Source organism: Schistocerca americana, chromosome 8 (assembly GCF_021461395.2).
Source record: "Schistocerca americana isolate TAMUIC-IGC-003095 chromosome 8, iqSchAmer2.1, whole genome shotgun sequence".
Lineage (NCBI taxonomy): Eukaryota > Metazoa > Arthropoda > Insecta > Orthoptera > Acrididae > Schistocerca > Schistocerca americana.
The window spans coordinates 370,162,878-370,186,277 of NC_060126.1; the positions used below are offsets into that span (position 1 = coordinate 370,162,878).

At 44.4% G+C, this 23,400-nt stretch overlaps 1 protein-coding gene and 1 non-coding gene across 2 annotated transcripts in view; one reads left to right on the plus strand and one right to left on the minus strand.

Annotated features, from left to right (window-relative positions):
- The window catches only part of LOC124545856, a 1,204,377-nt gene that overhangs the window by 1,152,821 nt on the left and 28,156 nt on the right, over positions 1 to 23,400 (minus strand). The gene's annotated exons all lie outside the window — the stretch shown is intronic.
- Positions 4,069 to 4,148, plus strand: Trnat-ugu. Its single transcript has one exon. It is a non-coding gene; the product is annotated as a tRNA-Thr (tRNA).

Below are 23,400 nucleotides of genomic sequence, written 5' to 3' on the forward strand. Positions count from 1 at the left end.
ACTTCTTGAAACGTAGTTACAGTTAAATTCCACTTCCATCAGGTAATTTTACAGCCACTTATACTGGGCGTACCTCTCAAAAATCGATTACTTGTCATGCTTAGAGTGATGTCGCAGGAGACAGTGCAAAACTTTGCTTCTCAGCAAGAACACCAGTATCAGGACAAAACTAACACTAAGCGTGTTTTCCTAAGCATGAAATAGTAACTACGAAACTGCTACGTTTCTCTAATCAGTTTTTATTCTGGAACCATTTCATTTGCTCGTTTTTAAGCCTTTCTTACTGTACCGCTACAACTGAAAACATCACTCCAGCCTAGGTTTGTGAAGCATTAAAATGAAAGGAACCTAGTTGACACACTGAGTCGCTGCCAGAGCATTCCCCAGATAGTTCACTTCCTGCACACGTCACCTTTCGACCAATCTTTTCCTGGTAGCACTCTATCTTGATTAGCCATTGACTTGCAGATAGTGCCACGTTTGAGAGTAGTTCCAGGTAGCGTATGTGATCATACCCAGTGCTCCCCGCCTCGGCTACGTAGAAGTACACATCGGACAAGGAGCGTCGTGAGTGCACTTCGTCGTGATGTGGCATTTTCGGATGCGCTTCAGAGTGCTTCATTTTTAATGCGAACCAGCGTTAGCACGGACTGTCTTTACTTCTACGAAGCTAGAACCACCACACCCGAGGTCCACTGCCTCAGCCAGCCAATTGTTTGCGACACAGGACGTCCTCCTTTAGCTCAGATCGTCACTGTCAGAAACCGGTTTCAATGTACAACACCTGGAGCGATGTGGCACAGGAAGTACTGTTACTTACCAATCACTGGACACGAGTTCGCATGGCGGCGGGAGTCCTCTCGGGGATCGGTACAGTTCAGACCAGTGGGGACTGCCTACGCAGATGCGAATAGGAAATTTCTTGTCGTCGCTCGATCTTTATATATTTTCTTGTTTCCGTTTCGAGATGGAGGTGAAGGTGAAGATTTAACGTCCCGTCCACGACGAGATCGTTAGAGGCAGAGTGCGCGGACTGAAGTAGGATAGCGAAGGCAAACGGCTGTGCCAGCTTCAAAGAAACCATGCCCGGCGTCTGTGTTACTCGACTATGGAAGACGTAAAGCTACATGGCAGGATGAGAACTGCGCTCTCCCCCCCCCCCCCCCCCCTCCCTCCGCACGCACTGCGAATCCTCTGGGAACAGAACAGCATGACATTTACCTTTTCTATAATGTGGTATTAATGATAATAATGAGTAAATAGTCGTTACATCGATAGACTAATTCCATGAAACCCAATGTGCTTTTGCTGTGTGCGTATTTAGTACTCATTGTATTATAAACTTGCGGCATTGGTTGACTGTTCCCTGCGTTCGTGGTAGAATATTTTATAAATTATGAATGGAAACACACATGACACTGAGATAATATTCTAGTACTATTTTATTTTACAAATTGGTTTTCGGCTGTCGCGCCGTCGACAGGGACAATGATAAATATGTCCGACTGTGAAATTTTTGTAGGATAAAATTTTTTACACTAGTGCTACTGGCATCTCAAATCCAAATAATACGATTGTTAATGTTTGATTTACGACTGTAAGAAGAGGAACTGTTTCAGTGAAAATTCGATGTAAAAACTGTTTAACTTAAATGAAGGTTCTTCTACAACTAATTTTCTTCTCAGAACAATTACTGTAATACTGAAAGGGGATACTGTGGCGCACTTGTATGTGGCACCAGAATAAGATAAGAATATTAATAAATTAAAATGAAACTAGTGTACTATAAGCAATGGATGTCTCTGATACGCTGGATAATTTGGTGCAGTGCTTTTAAGATCTGTTAACAGAGCGATGTTTAATTTAATGATTTGCATTTATGTTGGATTAATGAAGTTAGATAATACTTGCTGTTTAACTCTCATTGTTTGTGAATCAATTGTGAGTAATGTAACTTCAATTGTGAAATGTTTTTGATTAGGCAAATTTAACTTGCAATATAATTTTGGTAAAAAACTGAGCGTTAGTAATTCACCATACTCAGTACCGCTTCCTAGTCCAGGTCATATATTTTTTAAAGAAGTTGAATTTTCTTAAATCTTCTCGTTTATCAGCCAAATGAATTTCATGTGCATTTCAAGTATTATGGCCAGCACTGCACACTACTGAGCCTGTAGTTAGCTTATTCATACTTTTTATCACAGACCAGAATATATCGCGTTACTCCGTTGCTGCTTTAGAGGTAAGACAATTTAATTTATTCGTTGTGAGACAGAGCCTTAGGATTCAGTGCTTAAGGGGCTGAATGTATTTTGCAGTGACTGTATTTCTTTATTGGTACTGGGAATTGCATTGCCCAATGAATTCGTGTAAAGTTTTGTTATCAATAAGACAGAGTAACCACACCACTTGCAGTTACGACAGTCAGAGTTCTGTATCTTTTCCACAGTTCATACATTCATTTAACATAATCGTTATCTTTTTTTATTAAGGAAAGTTACAATACATACTATAGTTCATTATCTATGATCTCCGACATTTGATCTAAGTTAAATAGTTTTACATCGCATTTTCACTGAAACATTTACTCGCGTTTTAGTCATAAATCAAACATTAACGATGAACTGTCATATATGGAAACCAACTGTAGATGCACTTAGCCTCACATATTTATCTTTGTATCTGACCATAGCGTAACAGCCGAAAAACAGTTTTCCAAAATAAAACAAAATTCCAATTATTATGCCGGTCTCTGCCTCGTGATGGCTGGGTGTTGTGTGCTGTCCTTAGGTTAGTTAGGTTTAAGTAGTTCTAAGTTCTAGGGGACTGATGACCATAGATGTTAAGTCCCATAGTGCTCAGAGCCATTTGAACCATTTTTTATTATGCCGGTGTCTTGTATGTTTCCATTCATAACGTCTAACTTTGATGTACACTGACGGAAAAAGTTGCAACACCAAAAAATAATTAACGTAGAGTAATGGAATTTCAGGGATACATTTGTCTAGATAACAAATTTAAGTGATAAACATTGCAAGATCACAGGTTAATGTAAGCCACTGCAAATCTAAAACGATGGTAGACTAATAACGGGTGTAACCGCCACAGTATTGAATACGAGCACGGAAACGTGCATGCATTGTACTGTACATGTGTCAGTTTGTGGGATGGAGTTCCATAGCTGTAGCACTTGGTCAGCAAAGGGGTGATTAACATTGGTTTTGAATGGCACTGAAGTTGTCAAATGATGTTCCATATGAGCTCGAGTCGAGACAGATGTGGTGATCGAGCCGGCCAAGGCAACATGTCGACACTCTGTAGAGCATGTTGGGTTACAACAGCGGTATGTGAGCGAGCGTTATCCTGTTGGAAAAACTCCCTGGAATGCTGTTCAAGAATGACAGCACAAAAAGTCGAATGACCAGACTGGCGAACAAATTTGCTGTCAGGGTGCGTGGGATAACTACGAGTGCTGCTGCTGTGACATGAAATCGCACGCTAGACAATAACTCTCGTTGTAAGACTAGTGTGTCTAGAACGCAAACAGGTTAGTTGCAAGCCCTTGACTGCCCTCTTCCTGACCAACACACGGCCATCACTGGCATCGAGGCAGATCCAAATTTCATCAGAACAGACGTCCTGCACCCTTCCCTCCAATGAGTTCTCGTTTGGCATCATTGAAGTCACAAATGAAATGATAATTAAATGGACACCCTAGCTGCAAACAGGCGTTGATATACTTCATTGGGGACATGTTGAAAATGTGTGCCCCGACCGGGACTCGAACCCGGGATCTGCTGCTTACATGACAGACGCTCTTTCGGTAACAGATATTACCGTCATATATAGTTAAAATATGGCTTCCCGGCCATTGACCTTCTTGTGCGAAAGCACACGCTATGCCCGAACTCGTACGAGACTTGGTAGATTAATGTGCCACGAGTAATGAGTATGATGGGCAAACATCTATTAGGCGCACTACGAATGTAGTGGTGTGGACATGTTGGGAATGTGGATCTCACGGGGAGCGTGCAAGGGATAAGTCCCTGCAGACGCACTATCCTCTGTGCCCGCGGTGGCTCAGAAAAGATGGATAGAGCGTCTGCCTTGTAAGCAGGAGATCCCGGGTTCGAGTCCCGGTCGGGGCACACATTTTCAACATGTCCCCAGTGAAGTACATCAACGCCTGTTTGCAGCTAGGGTGTCCATTTAATTATCATTTCATTTCTAGCAAAGCTGCATGGTCATCCACGGTAACTGTTCTTTCGGGAACAGATACTGCCGTCGTATGAAGTCACAAATGGCGGTGGTTTGTGAAATGTACGCTACAGGGCGTCTGGCTCGGAGCTGTCTTTGAACTAACCGATTTGTAACAGTTCGTTGTGTCACTGTTGTACCAAACACTGCTCAAATTGCTGCTGATGCAGTACGGTGCGCCACGGTCTTTCCCCACAAGGTCGTTCTGAACCCTACATTTTAGGGACCACCGCCACCAGCAGTCACGTACAGTGGCCACACTCCTGCCAAGACTTTCTGCAGTATCGCAGAAGAAACATCGAGCTTGTCCTGTTACACGATCGCGTTCAAATTCAGGAAGGCGTTGACAATGGCGTCTTTGTCGCCTTAAAGGCATTCTTGCCTAACATCAACTCACCACGATCAATCTCAAAAGTAACTAACGCTCACGACCGTTACAGACTGTATTTAAAGCTACTACCGCCACTCTCATGCGAAGGACGCGAAATTTCAACAGACTTCATCTTTCAGATGTAGAAATACGTCCACCAACTTCCGTTTATCTTGCACAATTTCTCCTTGGTGTTGCGATTTTTTTCCGTCTTTGTCATTGTCATTAACACAAATTGTAAACATCTCCTGCTGAGGATGGATTACTTTTTGAATGGAAAGAGTGTGGTCGTCAAACCCTAAAGTAGGCGAACTACCGTACTGCACTTTTTCCCTTGCCGCCTTTTCTGCGGCCAGGAGAGCAGCATGGATAGCAGGCGGCCCGCTTCCAGATCGTGTTCGTGTGCTGTTCGCGTAGTAACACATCCATATATAGTTGTGTTTGTGCAGAAATATGGTACAATTAATGGATGAAAGCGGCGGCTTAGCACCTTTTACAGTAACAAGTTGACTCATATAAACTGTATCCTCGGATGTAAGGTATTCCAGGCAAAATTATGCATTGACTTGAATTGGACAATCGATATATCAGGCATTGTCTAAAAAGATAGACAATGTGGCCTTACTGAGCTAGCTATCCAAATAGAGACGTGAAGATAATGTGAAAACTAACGTGCACAGTACTCTGAGGCTTAAAGGCAACAATTTCAACTTCAACGTTTTATTCAGATATGTTACAGAAGAGACAGACGTGCTAGGGAGAGTGTGGTGATGGTTTTAGAAACAATATTGTGATTCTTTCATAGTAACTTGTGTTACCATCACTTACAAGTCCTTAACGTACATTTTCCCAAATCATTTTCATTTTAATGTTTTTTATTGTAACTGTAAAAGGAAAGTGGTTACATAAATTTTCAAACCGCAAATTTGCACAAAAACTGTGAAAAGTCGCTTTTAATATTCATTGGTTAATTTACTCCTTACTTGTTTCATTACTGTCCTAAAAGCCGGCCGGAGTGGCTGTGCGGTTCTAGGCGCTGCAGTCGCAGGTTCGAATCCTGCCTCGGGCATGGATGTGTGTGATGTCCTTAGGTTAGTTAGGTTTAAGTAGTTCTAAGTTCTAGGGGACTGAAGACCTCAGAAGTTGAGTCCCATGGTGCTCAGAGCCATTTGAACTTTCTGGACTGTCCTAAAAGTAGAGTTTCTTTAAAGGAAATTTCAGTAACGATTTGTAGTTCAATTGGAAGAACCGTTCTCAAAATGTGTCCCTTTACAACTGGCGACCGATTTATATTGATATTATGTCTTATTATCCATTTTCAGAGAGGAAGTACTCAACCGAGTCTGCATTGGTTCCTGGCCCAGATTTCGATATAGCCGCTATGGTTTAGTGCAAAATACTGAATCGTTTAAAAGACAAATAAGTCAAGAAGTGAGGTGCATGAAAAAGTGATTTCTTCTTTGTAGAATGACCCTCCTAAAATGTACTAAGCGATGCTGATAAAAGCGACATCCTTCGCAATAGCCAAATGCGTTTTACACACGCTTAGCTTTCATTAAAAATTAGTTCTAGTAATGGAAATTCTCAAAATTGTCGAAGTGTAATTTTATCAGTCTTTTCGAGCGTAGAGCTTACGCTACGATAACACCTGAAAGTCGCAGCAGGGTCTCGCTGTTCGACAGAAGCGACAAAGCCACTCGTGAAACAGCCGACAGAAGTTAACGATATTTGGAGAATAAACACAGCAGGGTCCTTACACACTGTCTTACCGATGTTCTAACTCGCACGGCGTGTTTTTATAATCTGTTAAGACGTAGACGCTGCCCGTATAACAAAATATAGGATCTACAATTATAATGATAGCAATGGACTGGAGGACATTACAGGGAACTGCTGCCACATGAAAATGATTCGCCTTTAGTAGCCTGCAGGAGTGCTGTACGCTCAAACAGAGAACCTACCGCGTTCGAAATCTATCCAGGTTAATCGACGGACATTTCAGGAATACAAAGATAATAAGTTCCAATGAAGGAAGACTGCTCGCGGCGCGACTGGATTTCCATACCATGACAACAGTGTTATTATGGTATGAGCAGCTTCATTCAAAATCGATGAAATCATTGCTAATGGATGATCGGATTATTAAAAATCATTATTTGATGCAAGGGTAGCTGTACTTCCTTCGTATACCGATTATAAACATACAACATAAAACAGTAAAAGATAGTATACAGACAACTGAGCAACGTCATAACTGAATACAACAGTGAAATTGCGTCTTGTATGCTTACAATTCCGTGAATTCGACTTCACATAATAATTGAAATGTTGCTTTATGTATCTAGAACCAGAATGAAACTGTTCGTGTCACTACGAACTGCATTCCCGTCTGAAACTTCAACTCTGTCTCAGGTCTTTTATTACATTCCAACTTGCAGTTTCTCTCTTTTTTCAGGTGGCTCTTACATCGGTGAGACACCAAGTCTGGGGAAACTACTGCTCCTCCAGAAAGGATATAGACTGCATTGAACTGTCATCTTTACAGTGCTCTCGTCCCGGAAGAGCTGGTGGTATCGCGTAAGACTTGCGTTCCACCGGCAGATACATTTGCCAGATGAAGCTTCTTCTGCAGAGACGACGTACGCTTTTACAACCGCTACGCCTTGGAACCTGTCGTCCGAAGTTAACACAGTGGAGCGGGAACTTCAGGCGAGTCGTAAAGCTACGGTCGGCGAGAGGACGGTATTAAAAGTGGCCTAGTGCAATTGATAGATGTCTTGGTAGCCAGACGAGTGTGTATTACTGTCCTAGCGCCTGTCTGACTCAAAGTATTTTCGTGAGGCGCATAATTTACGTCAGTCGTTACTGTTTTGGGATGAAGGAGAGAACGCTGCCCCTCAAGCGACAAATTAAACAGTCACGACTGGGCATTGCCCTGAGGATGTTAAAAGCATAGAGGGAAAAATTGATTGTTGTCTTGTGTGACGTAAGACCATTTCCTGGGATACAGACAGGGGAGAAACTGAGATTTGACGTATTGCTGATGGTGGCGTCATTAAGAGCTAGAGTACAAGCTCAGACTGGACTATGACGAGGAAGAAAATAACCTGTGCGCTTTTAAAAATTCACTAAACCTGCACTAGCCTAAATTCTTCCTTCTTGAGAGGAACCCTTACGACGTAACCAAAGACAAACTGGCAAAATAGAGGTCACCTTTACTACAAAATGTGTAGAAAATACGTACCTACTGCAATAGTATGTTAGCTGAAGATTTTTCAGTGCTGTGTGTATGTAGCAGTGTGCCACGTGAACCGCGTATCTGTAAAAAAAAGTAATTCAGCAAAACCACGCAACACCTGTAACTGGATGCCCAGACGGGAATTTCAACCGAATCCGAATAATTCAGACAACGTGTCGCCGAGTTCCGTAAAATGGCAGGCATGGAATAGTATTCGCACTGATGTCATCAAAAGGGAATAGGGAAAAAAAACAATAAATGAGAGCTCTATGTTTTTACACCGTGTTCCTGAATTCCGCTTCTACGAACTCCAACACAGTACGCCATTTTATAGCCCCCCCTCCCCCCCCCCCCCCTCTCTCTCTCTCTCTCTCTCTCTCTCTCTCTCTCTCTCTCTCTCTCTCTCTCTCTCTCTCTCTCTCATTCTCACTCGTTCAATACCGTACGGTAATGAACGTTACTGGGAAGAGTAGCTCGATTTATTTTTGGCTGGCAGCTGATTAGCTACCACAGGACATTGTATAACGCCAAAGTTCAAAATGGTTTAAATGGCTCTGAGCACTATGGGACTTAACTGCTGTGGCCATCAGTCCCCTAGAACTTAGAACTACTTCAACCTAATTAACCTATGGACATCACAAACACCTATGCCCGAGGCAGGATTCGAACCTGCGACCGCAGCAGTCGCGCGGTTCCAGACTGTACCGCTTAGAACCGCTTGGCCACTCCGGCCGGCTAACGCCAAAGTAATATTAATAAAAAAATAAATTTACTTGCTTTCCTGCCTTCCTTTTGCCGTAAACCCTATTGTGCTTACATGTAACTGTCTGAACTTCTCTTTATATCTCGAGTATTATCGTGATTATCCGAATATGAAACTGCGCCTACTCTAATCAAAGATGTTTCAAATAATTAAATTACTCATGTCGTCGTCATTTCCGTACTATCACTAACTGGCTAGCAAGACAGGCAACAGAGCACATAATTTTCTTGATAATGGACCGCATTTCGTCGCAAGATACAGCAATAGTATATTTTAAAAAGTCATTTCCAGTAATTGTCACACCTCACGTTTATCTAATTGCCGGCCGGTGTGACCGAGCAGTGCTAAGCGCTTCAGTCTGGAACCGCACGACCGCTACGGTCGCAGGTTCGAATCCTGCCTCGGGCATGGATGTGTGTGATGTCCTTAGGTTAGTTAGGTTTAAGTAGTTCTAAGTTCTAGGGGACTGATGACCTCAGATGTTAAGTCCCATAGTGCTCAGAGCCATTTGAACCATTTTTTATCTAATTAAACAGATATTTATTGTTATTTTTGTTTTCATTGGTTGTTACCATAAATGACCAGTCAATGATCGTCACTAATCTTCTAAAATGTGTGCAAATCAGACGGAGAAAATAAACATTTTTTTAATAATTTCTTTCTAGTTTAAAAAAATTCTTTAGTTTGACACGCTTGCTTCCGTACAGTGTCATAGTACGATGAGGAACATGTGTAACATAAAAATATACAAGTGAGAGTAAAGCCCATCCGCCTGGCTAGCGTTTCTAAATACGTCTGCGTGTGATTTTCTTTGCGAATTTTGCCGCCAGTCGCAGTCGAGACAAGGACGCATCGGCGGGTAGCGGAAACTTGCCGCGAAACGTCCGCAGCCAGCCAGCGGGAAACTTGTGTGGAGTACTGTGCAGAGCCCCTGCTGGCTGCCGCATTCCGAAGTTTGTGCCGGGGGAGAGTTTCGCTGCGATGCAGCTCTCAAATTTCCTCCTCTTGTCGACATTGGTAGAGCGCCGGATGGGATGATACATATCAAATCCTGCGTGGGCAGAATTTAGTTCGGAAACGGATGTATGAGCGGAACTATAAGAAGGAAGCTGCCACAAGTTTTTCATTTGCCAGCGGTGAAGTTTGCTGAAGGATACAGAGAACATGCATTACAGTTGTCAGGGAACGCTCACATAGGCAGTGGAAGTATTGGTCAATATTATTTTAGGAGCCATTGCAGAATAAACACCGATTTTCACGTTCCGTTGAACGACTGATGCGTCTAGAAAACATTATTCCATATTTCTCGTCTTAGGTCATTTATTGCCTGTCACGGTTGCCACCCTTGCTTTCGGCAAAGAAGATATCTGTTCCTCTTTGATTTAAAATTATTTGGTATTTAACAGAAATCTCTGCGGGTCCATTATTTGTGGGGCCCACTTGATTTTCTTCTGTTTTTATCAAACTTTTCTTGTATAAGTATCTGGCCCAGTAATACTACCAGGAAAAGGTGCCTACGGTTTACGTGGATTACGAACCACGTCTCGTGCCCGGTGAATCCTCACATCGTTGAACAGTGAAGACATGGTTAATGGCAAAGTGAAATATTCAGTGGTCTGACCGGTATCCCGTATCCTTTCGGTTTACAGACATGTGCAAGATTACCTAGCTGAAGGTCTTTCTTACTTGCATTTCTATATTAGTTGGTGGATCTTAAAGGCTAAATTCCTACATTTTCGTTAAGTAATTCTTGTTCCTTATCTAAAAACCATGGTTTACTGACACATAGCAATGTCTTGAGACCAATCACCTTATAAAATTTTACTCGTGTTTCTTTTCGTGTTTTAGTTTGCAGGTGCCTGTTGACTGCTTCACGTATCATTCTACCTAACATTTTCTACTCATTTTGTAGCTTTATCGCGACCATAAGACCAATCCAAACGAAGGTAATTTTGTAAACTTTTTGTTATAATTTACGGACGCATTAAGACTTGTCACTTTTAATTTTAGAGCCATTTTCAAATAAAGCAAGAGGCTAACTCGCTAGAAAAGTTTTCAGTCTTGGTGGAACCATGGATTTGAGTAGTTTTCAAACCTAATTGTGATGGTAAGTAGTTCATGTTTCGTTAAGCTAGTATACTGTTATTTTTAGGTCGCCTTTTTTGCTAAGAAATCAGAGTGCGGTCATCAGTGTGCAGAAACTGATTTATCTGTAAGTGGGCTGTTTCTGTGTTGGCAGCGCTGTGCAGCGCTTTGCATTGGATCTCTGACTGCGCTTACTTTGTAAGAGACTCTGTGGCTCGTTGGACTCGTTGTTGGAAGTTAATCCCCAGCAGTGTTGGGCATTTGGAAGTTAGTCGCTAGCGGTGATGGAAGTACTGTTGGGCAGTTGGAGGTGAACGGCCAGCAGTGATGGAAGTTGGATGTGAGAAGTTAGCATTGATGGAGGGTAGAGGTCTGAAGTGTTAGCGTAGGCTAACGATCTGGAAGAATCCGACTTGGACATTGAAAATTATTCATGATTATATATCTTTGTACTGGATGTCAATGACGATTTATATTCGTGTTTGAACTGGATGTCGCATTATTAAGGTAAAACATACATTATTTGGTTTGAAACAAAATCTTTCCTTTGCTAACCACATGCCTATTAGTAGTTAGTGGCTTTAGTAGTTAGAATCTTTTATGTAGCTGGCAGTATTGACGCTCGCTGTATTGCAGTAGTTCGCGTAATGAAGATTTTTGTGACGTAATTGCTTAATGAACTGTATAGGCCATTGTTGAGATTTCTTTTTAGTCAGGCCCATTCTTTTGAATTAATTATTTGGAGTCGGGTTGTAATTTTTTTGAGCAGTTAGTTTGCGTTGAACTAGAATATTGTGGGTGAGTGTTGACACGGTAAGAAAAAGTAGAGAGAAATTAGGCTCAGTACGTTCAGTTTTACTCAGCTGTTTCAGAATCAAATAACATAGAAGTTTCATTTTCTCAGTCATTCAGCAATTTACGTACAGACAAACACACTTAAATAGAGAACTTCCATACTTACGTTGAGTGATACAGCTGCATTTGAATGTTAATGATAACCCTTACAACATAGTGATTACAAGTAGATTCAAAAACACTCCAGGTTCTCAGGCCGTATGACCAGCCGGTGTGGCCGAGCGGTTCTAGGTGTTTCAGTCTGGAACCGCGCGACCGCTACAGTCGCAGATTCGAATCCTACCCCGGGCATGGATGAGTGTGATGTCCTTAGGTTAGTTATGTTTAAGTAGTTCTAAGTTCTAGGGGACTGATGACGTCAGATGTTTGTCCCAAAGTGCTCAGAGCCATTTGAACCATTTGTCAGGCCGTATGGCGTACGACAGTCGGGATGGTATGCCTCTGCTGCTAGGGGCGGGGGTGTCTCGAGACATGTCGTCGCTGGACATCAATCCTGAAGCCAGTTCTACTCCAGTCAATCAGATTCCAGACCGAAGTCGTGTCTGGAGACGCCCCGCACAGCAGTGCCGTACCTGCCTGTCATCCACGGCACCCGACACAGCGCAGCGGTACGTCGTCGATATTCTATGCCTCGATTTGTTGCCCTTCATTTCAAGCCATCTGGAGCTTAAATTTCTACAAGATAACGCCTACCTGCACATGGCGAGAGTTTCTATTGTTTGTGTCCGTACTTGCCAAACGCTACCTTGACCAGCAAGATCGCCGGATCTCTCTCGAATTGTGCTGTTTGCAGTTTTACGGGCAGGCCTTCCAAGCAGCTCGGGATTTGGACAATCCATTGTGCTAATTGGACAGAATTTGCCACGATGTCCCTCAGGAGGACATCCAACAACTCTATCAATGAATTCTAAGCCGAATAACATCTTGCGTAAGAACCAGAGTTGGGGCAATGCATTATTCATTTGCTCAATTGATAAAGCTCTTTGTAAAAAAAAAAAAAAAAAAAAAAAGAAAAAAAATTCTGAAACTGACATCATTTGAATGTCTGTACATGTACATCAAATCTACTTATTTACATCCCATTTGCATAAAGTCTTCGTGGTGTTTCTTTTCTTTCCGTCTTAGGGTGTATTAAGAATTAGAGATGAATTACTCATTCATTTTGTTTACTAGTATGGAGCCAGTTCCACTAGCAGAATGAGAAAAATCGTAGGATATTCGTCAGCAATAGCAACAGTATACACGAAGAAGTGGATGCAAAATGGTTCAAATGGCTCTGAGCACTACGAGACTTAACAGCTGAGGTCATCAGTCCCCTGCCGGCCGGAGTGGCCGTGCTGTTCTACGCGCTACAGTCTGGAACCGAGCGACCGCTACGGTCGCAGGTTCGAATCCTGCCTCGGGCATGGATGTGTGTGATGTCCTAAGGTTAGTTAGGTTTAATTAGTTCTAAGTTCTAGGCGACTGATGACCTCAGAAGTTAAGTCGCATAGTGCTCAGAGCTATTTCATCAGTCCCCTAGAACTTAGAACTACTTAAACCTAACTAACCTAAAGACATCACACACATCCATGCCAGAGGGAGGATTCGAACCTGCGACCGTAGCGATCGCGCGGTTCCTAACTGAAGCGCCTAGAACCGCTCGGCCTCTCCGGCCGGCAATGGATGCAATGGCTAGGACAAAACGTATGACAACATTTCACAAGAACTGCTCGAAATTAATTATGGTTTCGAATTTGCTGTGACATGAACATGTAGTGATTACTACTGTCATGTACCTTTGACAGCATGGAGAGGCTGAGTATTATCTGAAATTAACATGGAAGACGAGAGGCGGGTTTACTGCTCCGAACAACACAGATTACTGTGAAGCATGGGATGGAGATACAAGTACACAAAGGTGAAAAGGAAATGGAAAGTGACCAATATTTGGGAACAGTGTTGTTAAAATCCTCGTCTGGTTTCCTGATTTGTTTTCCATGGCTTCTGCATCAGTTCAGGCGAATGTCAAGATTCATTGGAACTAGCTTTAACAACGTCCTTCTCCCACTCCTTGTCAACGAAGAACATAAACTTCTGTGAGATGTTACAATCGCTGCTCACGTTCATCTCGAAAACTGGGACCGTGGAGCGTTAGTAGCTTCGTTACGGTCGACGGCTACAACTGCATAGTCCCATGAGGTCTCGCAGCAGAGTCCAAAGAGTGAAAGGTACACGCGCAGCTGTGCTGTCCCACATATTCCCAGTTGGGAACTACCTGTCCCAACCGCAGTTCTCTGGGATCTGGCTCAAAAGACGCTAGGATAGATATCTCAAAAACGAACGGAAAATACAAAAATGTGGCCGGATTATTATTACCGCGGCTTCACTATCACGAAGCACTAACTAAGTCTTTGTGCCATCACAGAGAATGGAGCTAGACGGCTTCACGTCTGGATATTACGTCGTGATCTCGCAAGGAATCGCTTTTCTGACTTACTGCGATGCTGGTTCCTTATACTCAGGAGCAGGCGTATTAATCATCACATCCCCATCTACTGGCACCATTATACAGCACGGCATTTCATGTATAACGAGGTGATGCACTGCCTGGATTCCTAACATGTCTAAGGTTTTTCATAATAAGGCTGTTACCGAACGTTGATGCCATTGTAGTGTTCTGCACCTTGCAGCTGCTTGTCAAGGTCCGGCGCTGGGAGGCACACGGCTTCGTTGGCAGGTGCACCCGGCAAGTGTCTGCAGAGGCGAGCCGCTATCTGCAGCCAGGCAGTGCCCACTCGCCTTTCCCAGGCGTCTCACTACGCGCGCTGACGTCGTCCAGCAGGCCATTCTCACAGTGACCGCGACAACACGCAGTGCAGCGGCACGCACCAAGAGTCAACAGCGCGTAATCCGCTGCACTCTTAGCAATCCTTCAGGGTCACCGCTTTCTAAACACGCAAGAGCGTTTCGTTTGGAGGAAACTCGGAGCACAGGGAAAGAAAGTATCAAGTTGTGATCTGTGAAGAATAGACGACAGGCGAAAAATAATCGTCACACCACCGCAACGAACATTCATCATTATTTTAGAATAATCAATGCTATATCTTTTACATTTTTCTGTGAAAACCGTGCCGCGGTTTTGCCTATACTTTCCGATTAATTTTCAGGGTTCGGTACCTCGGTCGGTAAAAACGGAACCTCGCCAATTTTTTATATCACGACAGAAAGAGAAGCAGAATTTAAGCGTTGCGACAACTAGAACCAGTGTAATATGTGTACGTAAGACGGCATATCGTAGAAGGGTATATCGATCGTGGTGGCATTCTTCTCCTGGCAGCAGGATGTTTACGTTGTTGATCATCTGCACGGCGGCATCGACGCGGCTCGGACAGGGTGGCAAAGGACTCTCGAGGTACAGATACGCCGTGACTTAGTAAGTAGTTTCCAGGAATACTGAGCGCAAATTTCACTGGCCGCAGTTTTCATACACCCGTTAACTCCCCCTGGTCACACTCCTCACAACGTACTCTTCCTTGCATATTGGCCGATTATTCCGGTTCTCCATTCGGAGCTTGTGTCTCTCAAGAGCTTGTGGTCGACGAGACACTGACCCCTAGTTTTCTTCTTCGTTCGCTAAACCAACGTGCTCGTTTGTACCGTCACCAAAGAAACATAGTTCATGCGTGAATACAGATATGATCAGTAGTTCGTAATTCCTGATACCCAAAAGAGGAGTGGAGCTCATTACGTAATAACACTGCATAACGTAGCTGTGTGGCATACGAACACTGACCTTCGTCGGCCTTTTGGCGCTACAACGACAGCTTCGGTATTTCGCGCTTACGGGTAGGCAAACAACGGGATATTGCATACAGAAGACCAATTTGCACTACGAGCACAGAACTCGCATCCAACAACCTGTTAACTAACGTGTTTATAGTTAAAGTGCAATGAGGGTTTCATGATGTTGGTTACGATTTTTATGGCTTCTTACGAGTGTACTTTGTAGCTGCAGTGGCCGCTACGTTGGCATGAAGTGAACTAGCAAGCAGTCGACTACATATGAAACATCGAGTACTATTTTTAAAGGCTATCATGGTCGCCCTAAGCAAAAAGAAACCTGTGAACCCTTGCCAAGAGTAGTTAATCTTTAAGTGCTTATCTTCAAAGAAAGAAGGAAGGAAGATTACGGTTTAACGTCATATCGACATCGAGGGCATTAGAGAAAGAGCACATGCTCTGAATGTTTCAAGGACGGGGTAGGAAATCGGCCGTGCCCTTTCAAAGGAATTCTCCCGGCATCTGCCTGTAGTGATTTAGGAAAATCACGAAAAACCTAAAGCTTGATGGTCGGACGTGGGTTTGAACCGTCGTCCTCCCGAATGCGAGTCCAGTGTGCTAACGACTGCGCCACCTCACTCTGTATTTTTGCTTGTCTCCCTTCCCAGTTTCAACCAAATTATTGTTGCGCACAGACAATGCCAATAAAATAACAAAAATTCCGATAAAATAACAAAAATTGAGAACTTTCTTGAGCATATTGGGCTTTTTAGAAACTACGAGCGAACTGGGAGTGGCCTGGATGCGGAGGTTTGGAGAGAGCTTGCTGAGAGCCAGTGTTACGAGGAACCCTTCGCTGTACACCATGTTTTGGTTTTAGGACCATGAACGAGATTCAGAAGAGCGGTAGTGTTGTGCCTACTAGAAGAATGACTAATTCAATAAGTAAACCACACGTTGGTTAAACAGACAGCTTTTTAGCGCTAAAGGAAAAAACTACATAATTAATTTTGTTAGAATGTCTACTTTATCAGTGCAATCGCATTCAGAAAACTAGTTTTTCAGTGCAGTTTCATGCCTGTGAACAAATGCGTCCCGTGGAGACTATAGATAATCAAAGTTGAAGCTCTCTTTCTGGATATTGCTAAATTTATTCTTGAACGGTGCGAGTGTCGAACTACATGCAGGCTGATGGGCATGAACGTGCTCTACCAGTTAGACAGTGTTCCTGTAATAATGGGAAACAAGCCAGTCCACTGCGATATCCTTCCTGTCAGGACTGCTACTCCAGCGAGGTAGTTTCTGTGTAGTTTGTAAAGGAGAAGTGCGGTCCCAGTAGACTCTGCCGGCTGAAGTGGCCGCGCGGTTCTGGCGCTGCAGTCTGGAACCGCGAGACCGCTACGGTCGCAGGTTCGAATCCTGCCTCGGGCATGGATGTGTGTGATGTCCTTAGGTTAGTTAGGTTTAACTAGTTCTAAGTTCTAGGGGACTAATGACCTCAGCAGTTGAGTCCCATAGTCCTCAGAGTCATTTGAACCATTTCAACCAGTAGACTCTGAGGTGTGACTGGATGTTGTCAGTCATCCCAGGATAGCTCCGTTAGTAAGAGCATTGCTAGCGAAGAACAAGCATCTGGACTGGGATCCTGGTCCACCGAATGTTTTAAGGTGCCATGATGCCGCATATCGTAAGACTTCATGTTGTCTGTTGGCTCCGATGAGTTCCATAATAATATTCCTTATTTTATTCGATGCTTACGTTCCGGTTCAAATGAATGTTGTTAAATGTCAGTTGAAGCACATTCCAGCGACCAGGCAGAAAAGTGGACATGCTATTCGAAGAAACGAATTTGTTATTCATTATAGTGTAACACCCCTAATAGTGCCTTTTTTGCGACAGTAGAAAAAAGCACGACCTCGCGCAAAAAAGAGCTTAAAATTAACGTACTAATTATAGCTTCACGAATAAAAAGATCCAAAGTAAGAGACTGTCTGCTTCACTTACTTAAAACCACACCGTAAGCTCTATCTTAAGTCCGCAGTAACAAACACGAAGGAAAATAATGTCGGCTGAAGGAAATCATGTCCGAAAACTTCCATCAACTGACGGAAACCCAATAACGTGAGATCTTCGTGCACCGTAGATTCCATTAACTAACTGCTTCTTTAGAATCAGACCACACATTTACCGAAAACGGTGAGATAAATAAGGAAGGTTGCTGACAGTTTAACGTCCCGTTGACGACGTGACCATCAAAGGAGGGGCAGGAAACCAGCCGTGCCCTTTTCAGCGTTCCGGAGATTTAGGGAACCGGGGCAAAATGTGAATTTGGAAGGCCGAGCGGAGAGCTGAACCGGCGCCCTCCCGAAAGCGAATCCGGTGCGCGTTGCCACTGCGCTACCTCGCTCGATTACTGCGATGAGTGGGAAGCTACGTTCATGACTGCAATACATAGTTAACAGAGTAAGAAGATGGTGTGCACAGTAGCGTAAAATAATATCCATCTAGTCAGCCGACAGGACAAAGTTTGAATAATAATCAGTCAATAGTATGATGACATGGTACTGGTGGCAGAAAATGAGCGGACAGTGAATAACATGCTGAAAGATCTGAATGAAGCTTCTGTGGAATATGGGATGCAAATAAACACAGCAAAAACAAAGAGTATGGTCATCAGTACAAGGCGCAGACTGTCCAATATTAAAATAGGACAATCTACCATTAGCCAAGTAAGTGTATTTAAATATCTTGGAAGCAGAACAACTGAACACTTCAGATGTCACTAGCAGGCGAAAATTCGAATTGCCATAGCGAAGGAGGCATTCAACAGAAATAGGAGACTCTTATGTGGCAATTTAGATAAAGGTCTAAGAAAAAGGCTTGGCAAATGTTTTGTCTGGAGTGCGGCACTATATGGGGCAGAGACATGGACGCTGAGACGAGAGGATGAAAAAAGGTTAGAAGCATTTGAGATGTGGATATGGAGGAGAATGGAGAGAATAAGCTGGATGGAAAGAGTGAGTAATGAAATATTGGAAAGGGTCGGTGAGAGAAGATGTCTGATGAAGGTTGTAAGAGGAAGGAAAAAGAACTGGTTGGGACATTCATTGAGAATGGAGTGCTTGTTAGCAGATGCTTTGGAAGGATTGGTTTGTGGGAGAAGACTGAGAGGAAGAAGGAGATACAAGGTGATAGTCGACATAAAGGGAAGAGGAAATTATGCAGACCTGAAGAGGATGGCAGAAGACCGGACAGCCTGGAGAACTACCACGTGAAAACCTGCCTTTTGGCAAAACACTGATGATGATGAGTATACACACAGTGTTTGATATATAGAGGGCAACTCTCAAGCGGCATGTAGACAGGGGACTAATGTGGCATTCGTGTCTTTTCGACGTGAGTGCGGTCAATGCGGGAATGTGAACTACGGCGACATTAACTAACAAATGCGTCCAAACAGAACCAACGTGCTATCATTCTTTTCTTGGTTGCTGAAGGACAAACACCGGTAAACAGCCACTCAAGAAAGGTGTGGGACATCTTGTCTATCGAAAACCACCATTGTTGCATGCTGCGCGACAAGATATGTTGCTGCTTCATAACAACTCATGTCCCCAGATGGCAAACGATGTAACGTGAAAGTTACGCCAACTCAAGTAGGTGACGTTCGAGCACCCGCCTACAGTCCTGATCTTTCCACTAGCGTATGTCACGCCCGCGGACCCTTAAAAAAGGCTTTAAAGGGTCGACGATTCCTGTCGAACGAGGATGTGCATCAGGTAATTACGACTTCTATACGCAGCAGAAACTGGAAGCTGGAAATTTGTGGTAAGTTTCTATGGGACCAAACTGCTGAGGTAATCGGTTCCTAGGGTCACACACAATCTAACTTAAACTAACTTACGCTCAGGATAACAGACACCCATGGCCGTGGGAAGACTCGAACCTCCAACGGGGGGAGGCAGCCGCGCGAACCGTGGCAATGTGCCTCTGACCGCGGGCTATGCAGTAGAACACCGTGTTTTATCAAACCATTATCTTCCCCTCTGGTGCGTCGTCAGCAGGATCCCCTCAGTGCTCACGGCGGTTTTGCCTGACTGGCATACCGATTTAGAACTGTACGATCTTCGAACGGGAACTTCCTGATAGCATCTTTTAGGTACAAACGAAAGGGGGCGAGTAAAGGATAATGACACAAGCAAATAATCCTAAAATACACTCCTGGAAATTGAAATAAGAACACCGTGAATTCATTGTCCCAGGAAGGGGAAACTTTATTGACACATTCCTGGGGTCAGATACATCACATGATCACACTGACAGAACCACAGGCACATAGACACAGGCAACAGAGCATGCACAATGTCGGCACTAGTACAGTGTATATCCACCTTTCGCAGCAATGCAGGCTGCTATTCTCCCATGGAGACGATCGTAGAGATGCTGAATGTAGTCCTGTGGAACGGCTTGCCATGCCATTTCCACCTGGCGCCTCAGTTGGACCAGCGTTCGTGCTGGACGTGCAGACCGCGTGAGACGACGCTTCATCCAGTCCCAAACATGCTCAATGGGGGACAGATCCGGAGATCTTGCTGGCCAGGGTAGTTGACTTACACCTTCTAGAGCACTTTGGGTGGCACGGGATACATGCGGACGTGCATTGTCCTGTTGGAACAGCAAGTTCCCTTGCCGGTCTAGGAATGGTAGAACGATGGGTTCGATGACGGTTTGGATGTACCGTGCACTATTCAGTGTCCCCTCGACGATCACCAGTGGTGTACGGCCAGTGTAGGAGATCGCTCCCCACACCATGATGCCGGGTGTTGGCCCTGTGTGCCTCGGTCGTATGCAGTCCTGATTGTGGCGCTCACCTGCACGGCGCCAAACACGCATACGACCATCATTGGCACCAAGGCAGAAGCGACTCTCATCGCTGAAGACGACACGTCTCCATTCGTCCCTCGATACGCGCCTGTCGCGACACCACTGGAGGCGGGCTGCACGATGTTGGGGCGTGAGCGGAAGACGGCCTAACGGTGTGCGGGACCGTAGCCCAGCTTCATGGAGACGGTTGCGAATGGTCCTCGCCGATACCCCAGGAGCAACAGTGTCCCTAATTTGCTGGGAAGTGGCGGTGCGGTCCCCTACGGCACTGCGTAGGATCCTACGGTCTTGGCGTGCATCCGTGCGTCGCTGCGGTCCGGTCCCAGGTCGACGGGCACGTGCACCTTCCGCCGACCACTGGCGACAACATCGATGTACTGTGGAGACCTCACGCCCCACGTGTTGAGCAATTCGGCGGTACGTCCACCCGGCCTCCCGCATGCCCACTATACGCCCTCGCTCAAAGTCCGTCAACTGCACATACGGTTCACATCCACGCTGTCGCGGCATGCTACCAGTGTTAAAGACTGCAATGGAGCTCCGTATGCCACGGCAAACTGGCTGACACTGACGGCGGCGGTGCACAAATGCTGCGCAGCTAGCGCCATTCGACGGCCAACACCGCGGTTCCTGGTGTGTCCGCTGTGCCGTGCGTGTGATCATTGCTTGTACAGCCCTCTCGCAGTCTCCGGAGCAAGTATGGTGGGTCTGACACACCGGTGTCAATGTGTTCTTTTTTCCATTTCCAGGAGTGTATTTTCCCGTTCATAACGGGGTTGGTACAGCAATCAGTGCTAAGGAACAAGTAGTCTTGGTTGCAGTGTTAAAATTTTTTTATTATTTGCCACTGACACGTTTGATTTATTTTTAGGCATCTTCAGATTAGCCGGCCGGATTGGCCGAGCGGTTCTAGGCGCTACAGTCTGGAGCCGAGTGACCGCTACGGTCGCAGGTTCGAATCCTGCCTCGGGCATGGATGTGTGTGATGTCCTTAGGTTAGTTAGGTTTAAGTAGTTCTAAGTTCTAGGGGACTGATGACCTCAGACGTTAAGTCCCATAGTGCTCAGAGCCATTTGAACCATCTTCGGATTGGCCTACGAAAGAAATACAGAATTTCATAACAGTGGCGGGACCCCCATTTAATGAGATTGGATTACCGAGAAAATATAAGGGAACTTACTGACACTTGGTAGCGATGGGTACATGGGATACCGCACATTAAAATATCCCAGCAGGTAAATATCTCTTGACAAAGCTTTAAATACACTGCGCGGATCCCTGTAAAATGGCATAAAACAGATGACCGAAAGGTAGCTTTGAAAAATATTGATCCTGCTTTGTTCCTAAATTCACAAACTACACTAGAAATAAGAAGCAAGCAGCAGCTTACCTTATTACGGCATGTGGCGCAGTCCAGGGGAAACCAAACGGTATCATGCCTACAGTAAATTTTTACTTCATAAACATGGCGAAGGTATAGTGCATATTCTGTCTGCACACATCACACTGAATATGAAAACATACGAGTCCCCTAAGAGTACATTAAGCAGCTCTCGGCAGATGGCGGCTGCAAGCTGTGAGCTACGGTAGTGTTCAATTGCCAAATCTTGTCATAACAACAGCCCAAGAGGGCTATTATACATGACTGGTGTCATAAAAATTGCTGAGTTTTCAACCTTCGATGGCAATGCAAGTTGAACGGAGAAGCCGCAATTGCTAACTACAAAGAGAGAGAGAGAGAGAGAGAGAGAGAGAGAGAGGGAGAGGGAGAGAGAGAGAGAGAGGGTGGGGAGAAAGAGACGTTGATCACATTTCTGGCAGTCTTCTGGGAATTAGCTTGTTTCCCCACTACCTAGCGGCGTTATCTTACCTTGTTTTGAAGTCTACAGTAAGTAAGCTTTCTGATAACCGTAATCTAATTTACTGTTAAATCAACTTTTTAGCGGCCCTATCGGCTGCAATACGCTCCGTCGGTGGACGCATACCTTCATCACACGTATCTGCGAAAATTTTCTTGCTAAAACTGTCAGATTACGTGCCGTCCTAGAAGGTATAGCCTTAGAAACCACTCCCTGACTTTAGATTTGCTTGATTTTCCAACGTATTTTCAGGTAAGTGTCAAAGGGATACCTTCAAAAATTTCTTTCTATTTTTAGCGGCCATTAGAAATTAAATTATAGAAAAACCACAAGTCGCATGTTACTTTCCTTTAACACGAGGACCTGCAGAAATTATGTAGCCGGGGGCCACACGATGCATACAGAGTGATTCCACGATGATATTACAAACTTCCAGTAATGATGGAGAAGGGTAAATGTGTCAAATCTGACGGAAGGGACAATTCAGAGGTGGGCTGGTAGATTTGTTACCGGTAGGTTCGAACAGCGCGTAAGTGTAACGGAGATGCTACGGGAACTCAAACTGCAATCCTTGGAGGGAAGGCGGCGTTCTTTCCGGGAAACATTATTGAGAAAATTTAGAGAACCGGCATTTGAAGCTGACTGCCGATCGATTCTGCTGCCGCCGACATACATCGTGCGTAAGGATCACGAAGTTAAGATAAGGGAAATTAGGGCTCATACGGAGGCGTACAGACAGTCTTTTTCCCTCGCTCTATTTGCGAGTGGAACAGGAGGGGAAATGACAAGTAGTGGTACAGAGTACCCTCTGCCACGCGCCTTACGGTGGCTTGCGGAGTATCGATGTAGATGTAGACTGAGTCGAAAGTTAAAGCAAAACTCGTTCTGACACCTCTGACAGTAGACCTCTCCTATTGCATGCTCTCTGCTTTCCATATTTTGGGAGTAGCCTGTATGGTCTTCAGATTGATACATTTACCCTTCTCCATCATCTCAAAGTCTGTATCATCATCACGGAACCACCCTGTATGTCGGGCCCGACATATGCAACGTGCGGCCCCTGGCTACGTAATTTCTGAAGAGGCTCGTGTTGACCGTGTGAAACATATTAAAATAAAGGGAAGTTACATGCGACTTTGGGTGAGTGCTCTACAGTTTACGTTCTTTGCATACCAAGGTTGCCGTGCAGCCAGTGTAACTTCTTAAAAAATCTTTATCCAGCCATTGCGAATAAAACAAGTATTTATGAAAATTACATAAAGAAGTCAGTCGCCTTTTTTTTTTTTTAATGGAAAGTTATACAAGCCATCATCGCGCAACAAGGTTA